This window comes from Macrotis lagotis, chromosome X (assembly GCF_037893015.1).
Source record: "Macrotis lagotis isolate mMagLag1 chromosome X, bilby.v1.9.chrom.fasta, whole genome shotgun sequence".
Lineage (NCBI taxonomy): Eukaryota > Metazoa > Chordata > Mammalia > Peramelemorphia > Peramelidae > Macrotis > Macrotis lagotis.
The window spans coordinates 571136261-571145002 of NC_133666.1; the positions used below are offsets into that span (position 1 = coordinate 571136261).

Genomic DNA, 8742 nt, shown 5'->3' on the forward strand with positions numbered 1-8742 from the left:
GGTCAATTTGATTTAAAAAAAAGAGAGAAGAAAACCAAATTGCTTGTATCATAAATGAAAAAGGTGAACTCACCACCAATGAGGAAGAAATTAAAGTAATAATTCTGAATTATTTTGCCCAAATCTATGCCAATAAATTTGAAGAATCTAAGTGAAATGGATGGATATTTACAAAAATATAAATTGCCTGGATTAAATGAAGAGGAAATTAAAAACTTAAATAACCCCATCTCAGAAAAATAAATTCAACAAGCCAATATTGAACTCCCTAAGAAAAAATCTCCAGGACCAGAGGGATTTACAAGTGAATATTATTAAACATTTAAGGAACAATTGGTTCCAATTCTATCTACACTCTTTGGAAAAATAGGTGAAGACTGAACTCTGCCTGTTTCTATGACACCAATATGGTGCTGATACCTAAACCAAGAAGAGTTAAAACACAGAAAGAAAATTATATACAGGAAGTTCATCCATTTCTGGCTTCCTTGGCTCCTTGTGAGAATCCCTCCCAAGGCTCTATCTCTTGGGCCACCCGCCGCCGCCACCATGCCCTGAAAAATTGAGGAAATAAAAGACTTCCTGCTCACAGCCAGACGAAAAGATGCTAAATCTGTCAAGATCAAGAAAAACAAGGACAATGTGAAGTTTAAGGTCCGATGCAGCAGGTACCTATACACATTGGCCATCACAGACAAAGAGAAGGCAGAGAAACTTAAACAGTCCCTGCCTCCTGGTTTGGCTGTGAAGGAGCTGAAGTGAAAGAACCAACTCACTTAATGTTCCATCACCTCCATTAAAATACAGGAAAAAAAATTATATACCTATCTCCCTGATGAATGTAGATGCAAAAATTTTAAGTAAAAAACATAATTCTACAATATGTTGCTTACAAGAAACGCACTTTACCTCTCAGCAAGTTATCACTAACATAATACATTATTAGGCTATATAAAAGGATTTATCCCAGGAATGCAAAGTTGGTTCAATATTAGGGAAAACTGTTAGTATAATTAATTATATCAATAACATACCTATCAGAAAACATATGATCATATCAATAGTTGCTTAAAAAGCTTTTGATAAAATACAGCACCCATTCCTACTAAAAATGCTAGAGAGTGTAGGAATAAATGGCTTGTTCCTTGGAATAATAAGCAGTATCTATATGAAACCATCAACTAGCATTACCTGCAATGGGAATGGCTTGAGACATTTCCTATAAAATCAGGAGTGAAACAAGGATGCCCATTATCACCACTACTATTCAATATCATATTTGAAAAGTTAGCCTCAGTAATAAGAGAAGGAAAAAGAAATTGAAGGAATTAGAATAGGGAAGGAGGAAACAATACTCTCACTCTTTGCAGATGACATGATGGTATACCTAGAGAATCCCAACAAGTCATCTAAAAATCTACTAGAAATAATTATCAACTTTAGCAAAGTAGCTGGATATAAAACAAACCCTCATAAATCCTCAACATTTCTACATATGACTTGCAAGATACAGTAGAAAGAACTAGAAAGAGAAATCCCATTCAAAGTAACTTCAGGCAAAATAAAATACCTGGAAGTTTACCTGCTAAGGCAGACTCAAAAATTTTTTGAAAATAATTACAAAACTCTTCTCACCCAAATAAAATCAGATTTAAATACCTGGGCAAAAATCAACTGTTCATGGATAGGTCATACTAATATAATAAAAATGACAGTTCTATCAAAACTAAACTACTTGTTTTGCACCCTACCAATCAAAATCCCAAAAAATTACTTTAATGAGTTAGAAAAAATTGAGTATATGGAGAAATAACAAGTCAAGAATTTACAGGGATTCAATGAAAAAGGCACAAAAGAAGGTGGCTTAGACTTACAAGATCTCAAATTATATTATAAATCATCAGTCCTCAAAACAGTCTGGTATTGACTAAGAAATAGAGTCGTAGATCAGTGGAATAGCTAGGTACAATAGCAGGAAATGATTATAGTAATCTGCTGTTTGATAAACCCAAAGAGTCCAGCTATTGGGATTAAAAACTCTCTCTGATAAAAATTGTTCAGAAAATTGGAAGTTAGTTTGGAAGAAACTTATATTAGACCAACACCTCAAACCCTGTACCAAGATAAGATCCAAATGGATACAGGATTTAGACATAAAAAAACAATATTATAAGCAAACTAGAAGATCAAGGACTAGTTTACCTATCAAATCTATGGAAAGGGAAACAGTTTATGACCAAGGAAGAGATAGAGAACATCATTCAAAATAAACTAGATAGTTTCGACTGCATTAAATTAAAAAGCTTTTGCACAGATAAAACCACTGTAACCAAGATCAAAAGAAATGTAGTAAATTGGGAAACAATTTTTGCAACTAGTATTTCTGACAAAGGATTAATTTCTAAAATATACAGAGAACTGAGTCAAATTAACAAAAAAACAAGCCATTCCCCAATTGACAAATTGTCAAAGGATATGCAAAGGCAATTTACAACTGAGGAAATGAAAGCAATCCATAGTCACATAAAAAATTTCTCCACAGCATTACTTATTAGAGAAATGCAAATTAAAGCATCTCTGAGATACCACTTCACACCTCTCAGACTGGCCAATATGACCAGAAAGGACAATGATCATTGTTGGAAGGGATACAAGAAATCAGAGACACCAATACATTGTTGGTGGATGTTACCTCATCCAACCTCTCTGGAGAGCAAGTTGAGATTATGCCCAAAGGGCAACAAAAATGTACATCCCCTTTAACCCAGAAATATCACTACTGGGTCTATACCCTGAAAAGATGATAAAAAAAGGTTAAAAATATCACTTGTACAAAAATATTCATAGCAACCCTGTTTGTGGTGGCCAAAAAATTGGAAATTAAGTGAATGTTCTTCAATTGGGAAATACCTTAACAAACTGTGGCATATGTATGTCATGGAACACTATCGTTCTATTAGAAACCAGGAGGGATGGGAATTCAGGGAAGCCTGGAAAGATTTGCACGAACTGATGCTGAGTGAGATGAGCAGAACCAGAGAAACATTGTACACCCTAACAGCAACATAGGGGTGATGATCAACCCTGATGGACTTGCTCATCCCTTCAGTGCAACAACCAGGGTCAATTTTGAGCTATCTGCAATGGAGAATACCATCTGTATCCAGAGAAAGAATTATGGACTTTGAACAAAGACCAAAGACTATTACTATCAAATTAGAAAAAAAAAGTGTTATATTATTATGTAATTTTACTATCTCATATTTTATTTCTCTTCCTTAAGGATATGATTTCTCTGTCATCACATTCAACTGAGATCAATGTATAACATGGAACCAATGCAAAACCTAACAGAATGCTTTCTGTGGGGGGTGGGAGGAGGGAAGCAAGAATGGGGGAAAATTATAAAACTCAAAATAAATAAAATCTTTCTTAAAACAAAATTAAAAAAAACATTTGACATTGGCTAAAGAAAACAAGAAGTAAATCAGTGGATCAGACTAAAAACAGGAGAATGATAAATAAACAAACAAAAAAGCAATATCCCAGTGCTAGATAAAGACCCAAGTAGTAAAAAGAATTTTCTATTGATAAGAACTGTTGGGAAAATTAGAAAGCAGAATGAAAAAAATTAGATTCAGACTCAAAATGTTGTCATATTCTAGAATCACATCAAAATGGATACAAAATCTCAACAGTAAAGATATACCATAAAAAAATTAGGAGAAGCACAGCTATACCTTTCATAACTATAAATAACAGATGATTTTTTTTAACCAAAGAAGATAAAGAAGTAAAAATAGGAATTTTGATGAAATGAAATTAAAAATATTTTGCATTCAAATAATACATATAAGAAGAAAAGAGATTTACTAGAAACATGTATCGGTATCAAATTTCTTAACTAAAAGTTTGGCATCTAAGAGATAAAGGCAACTAATTGAAACAAATGTTGCAAAAAGTTATCTTTTTTTGTGGTTCAAAGGATATAGACAATTATTAAATGAAGAAAAACAATAATAATGAGAAAAATGCAAAACAAAACCAAAAACAGGTGATAGCTATTTCTTCTAAACAGCATATTGTTAGATTATGGTTTTTAATCCATTTGGCTATTACTTCTGTTTTATGGGACAGTTCATCCCATTCACATTTACAGTTAAGATTACTAATTATGAACCAGTCATAACATTGAGAAATGAAAAAAACTAAGTACATGCAGAAAGTAAGGCAGTTCCTGTTCTCAAGGAGCTTGGGAGAAGATAAATACAACAAAGTTGAAAATAAAATGGGGTGGAAAATAAAGATAGTCAGAACTGAGAGACATTATTTTATTTTATTTTATTCTTTGCAATTCATTTTTTTTTAATTTTGGCCCCTCCTCTAACCAGAGAGAAGGAAAGTATTATGCATGTGAAGTTATATAAAATATATCTCAATTTTAATAATGTTACCAAAGAAAAAATAAGTGAAAAATATGCTTCAATATTTACAATTCTCTCTGAATGTGAAGAGCATTATTTATCACAAATCCTTTGGCTATATGGTGGATCATTGTTTTATCAGAATAGCCAAATCATTCACAGTTTATTATCATTCCCATACTGTTTTTATTCTATAGAGTATATTGGTTCTCTTCACTTTACTTTTTATCAGTTCATATATATCTTCCTTAGAAACTAATCTGCTTATTATTTCTTACAGCACATTAGAATTCCATTACAATATCAAAACTGAACAGAGAATTCATCGTCAAATACATGACTGAAGAGTTACATAAAAAAGGCAAATGAAGAAGGGGACTGAAAAAACAAAATCGTTTTAAACAAATGGTGGTCCTTAAAAGGGAAGATATAACAATTCTAATTCTCTATATGTCTAATTCTCTATATATTCTCTATAATTGAAGAGAATGAACCTAAGGGGATATGGGTATAATTAGGTCTTGTCTCTCAATTGAAGAGGTCCAAGCATCACTCTGAGACAAAAACCCTGGAAAAAAAATCAGGTGTTAACTTTAAGTTAAGTGTCTCATATTTTGACTTACTTTAATAACAAGGTGCTAAGCACCTTGTCTAATGAGGACATCATAAACTGCTAAGACCTGAGACAGTATCTCTCTTACTTACAATCATTTGTAAAGTTCTCAGCCAGAACACTAGAGCCTCCCAGTACTCACAGATCTTCAAGATTCTTGCAGTTAATTAGATCAGCCTCCAGTGCTCCATTTAACAAGAGATTAAGTACTGGTAGGGTGGGGGTGAAGTGGGAGACACAATAGGTTTTGTTTCACTTAACAAGATATTAAGTACTTTGGGTGGGAAAGTGTGAAAGAAAATAGGCCTGTGGGGAGGAGCACAAATAATTCAAGAAATGTTATGGCTTTGGATGATACTTTGACTTATAAGGAAGACTGTGTGTACTTGAAAGATACTTGAAAAGGGGGAAGGTAAAAAATGATTACAATTATAATTTGATGCAATTTGAGTCAATGCTGTTTATCAAGCTATCAAGTAAACAATCTGTGAGGATATCTTGATAACAATAGAAGCTTATCAAGCAATCAAATAATCAAACTGTTATTGATGATACCTGATTAATAATATTGGAGCATGAAAGGAAGAGACACAAAGTTTTAAAATTTTAGAGGGAAAGAAGGGAGAATGTAAATGCTGAGTAAATTCAATGCAACAGATTTAACTCAGTGAGGGAATAAAATACATTCCCACTTGGCTTTAAAAATTTAACTTAATCTACAGGGAAAGGTGGGACTGGGAATGGGAAAGAGAAGGGAAGAACAGACTGATAAAAGGGAAGGGAAGTTATTAATGAAAATAAACTGAAAGCTAAATTTCTAAAAGAAAAGTTAAAGGTGAGAAGGAATAAGAGAACAGGAAAAAAAGATAAATATAAATAGAGAAAGATAACATGAAGGGAAATACAGAATTAGTAATCTTAACTGTAAATGTGAATGGAATGAACTGTCCCATAAAAAGGAAGTGGACAGTCAAATGGATTAAAAAACATAATCCTACAATATGTTGTTTACAAGAAACACATTTGAAGCAGAAAGATACACACAGAGTAAAGGTAAAAGGTTGGAGCAAAATATATCATGCCTAAACTTAAGTAAAGAAATCTGGGGTAGGGGCGGCTAGGTGGCTTGGTGGATAAAGCACCTGCCTTGGCTTTGGGCAAGCCACTTAACCCCATTTGCCTTGCAAAAAAAAAAAAAACTTAAAAAAAAGAAATCTGGGGTAGCGATCCTAATCTCAGACAAAGTAAAAGCAAAAATCAATCCAATTAAAAGAGATAAGGAAGAGGCAGCTAGTTGAACAATGAATAGAGGACTGATCCTGGTGTCAGGAGGACCTGAGTTCAAATCCAGTCTCAGACACTTAATAATTACCTAGCTGAGTGGCCTTGGGCAAGTCACTTAAACCCATGGCTGTGCAAAAAAAAACTAAAAAAAGGGGGGATAAGGAAGGAAACTACATCTTCATAAAAGGCATCATTGGTAATGAAACTATATCATTATTAAACATGTATTCACCTAGTGGTATAGCAGAGAGTTAAAGTTGAATGAATTATAAGGAGAAATTGGCAGCAAAACTTTAATAATGGGAGATCTCAATCTCCTCTCAGAACTCCATAAATCTAACAACAAAATAAACAAGAAGGAAGTTAATAAGGTGAATGAAATCTTAGAAAACTTAGACATGCTAGACCTCTGGAGGAAACTTAATGGGGATAGAAAAAGAATATACCATTTTCTGGGCAGACTATAGTACCTTCACCAAAATTAGCCATGTACTAGGGCACAAAAATCTTACAATGAAAGGCAGAAATAATAAATACACACTTCTCAGACCATGATGCAAAAAAAATTGCATTTAATAAAGGATCAGGGAAAGATAAATCAAGAACTAATAGGAAATTAAATAACTTTATCTTAAATAATGGTGAATCAAACAGCAAATAATAGAAATAGTCAATAATTAAATCCAAGAAAATAGTAATAATGAGACATCATACCAAACTTTGTGAGATGAAGTCAAGGCAGTTTTGAGGGGAAACATTATATCTCTAAATGCCTATATGAATAAAATAGAGAAAAAAGAGATCAATGAATTGGATATGCAACTAAAAATGCTAGGAAAAAGAACAAATTAAACAACTCCAATTAAATACCAAATTGGAAATTATGAAAATCAAGAGAGAGATTAATAAAATGGAAAGCAAGAAAACCATTGATCTCATAAATAAAACTAAGAGTTGGTTTTATGAAAGAGTCAATTAAAATAGACAAACCTCTGGTTAATCTGATTTTAAAAAAAGAAAGAAGATAACCAAATTACCAGTATCAAAAATGAAAAGGGTGAACTAACTACCAATGAGGAGGAAATTAAAGAGTTAATTAAATTGTGTAACTTGAGTGATATGGATGAATATTTACAAAAATACAAACTGCCCAGATTAATTGAAGAGGAAATAAATTACTTAAATAACCCCAATTAGAAAAAAGAAATTAAAGTGACCATCAATAAACTCCCTAAGAAAAAGTCTCCAGGTCCAGATGGATTCACAAGTGAATTCTACCAAACATTTAAGGAACAAATTAATTCCTATTCTTCAGAAACTATTTTTAAAAATAGGAGATGAAGAAGTTTTGCCAAACTCCTTTTATGACACCAACGTGAAGCTGATACCTAAACCAGAAAGAACCAAAACAGACAAAGAAAATTATAGACCAATCTCCCTAATAAATATTGATGCAAAAATCTTAAATAAAATTTTAGCTTTGAGACTACAGTAGGTTGCCAGGATAATACACCATGATCAGGTTGCATTTATACCTGGCAGACAGAGATGGTTCAACATTAGGAAAGTACTCAACATAATTAAATAGATCAATTGTAAAAACAACAGAAATCATCTGATTATCTCAATACTGCTCAAAAAGTCTTTGATATAACATAACATTTATTCCTATTAAAAAAAAACACTAGAAAGTTTAGGAATAAATGCAATTTTTCTTAAAGTAATATATAGTTTCTATCTAAAACCATCAACAAATATTATATTTAATGGGAATAAACTCAGGGCATTTCCAGTAAATTCAGGGGTGAAACAAGGAAGACCATCATCACCATTACTATTCAAAATAGTATTGGAAATGCTAATAGTAGCAATAAGAGAAGGAAAAGAAATTGAAGGAATCAGAATTGGCAATAAGGAAGAAAAACTTTCACTCTTTGAAGGTGATATGAGAGAACATGATAAAATAACTTATAAAACTCCGTGAAAAAAGTTAACAAATTCAGCAAAGTAGCAGGATATAAAATAAATCTACATAAATCATTAGCACTTCTATATATAAACAACAAAGTCCAAGAACAAAAGATAGAAAGAGGGGTGGCTGGGTGGTACAGTGGATAGAGCACTGGCCCTGGAGTCAGGAGTACCTAAATTCAAATCTGGCCTCTGAAACTTAATAATTACATAAGTGTGTGGCCTTGGGCAACCCATTTAATCCCATTGCCTTGCCAAGTAAATAAATGAATGAATGAATGAATGAATGAATAAATAAATGAATAAATAGATAGATAGATAGATAAAATAAAACAAAAGAGAGAAATTCTATATAAAATAATTGTAGACAACATTAAATACTTGGAAATCTACCTCCCAAGCCAACCCAGAAACTGTATGAACACAATTATAATGCTTTCTGCACCCAAA

General features: G+C 32.5%; 1 pseudogene; it reads left to right on the plus strand.

The window, feature by feature from the left end:
- Window positions 1-549: 549 nt before the first annotated feature.
- On the plus strand, window positions 550-809 carry LOC141502821 (large ribosomal subunit protein eL38 pseudogene; annotated as a pseudogene).
- Window positions 810-8742: the final 7933 nt, after the last annotated feature.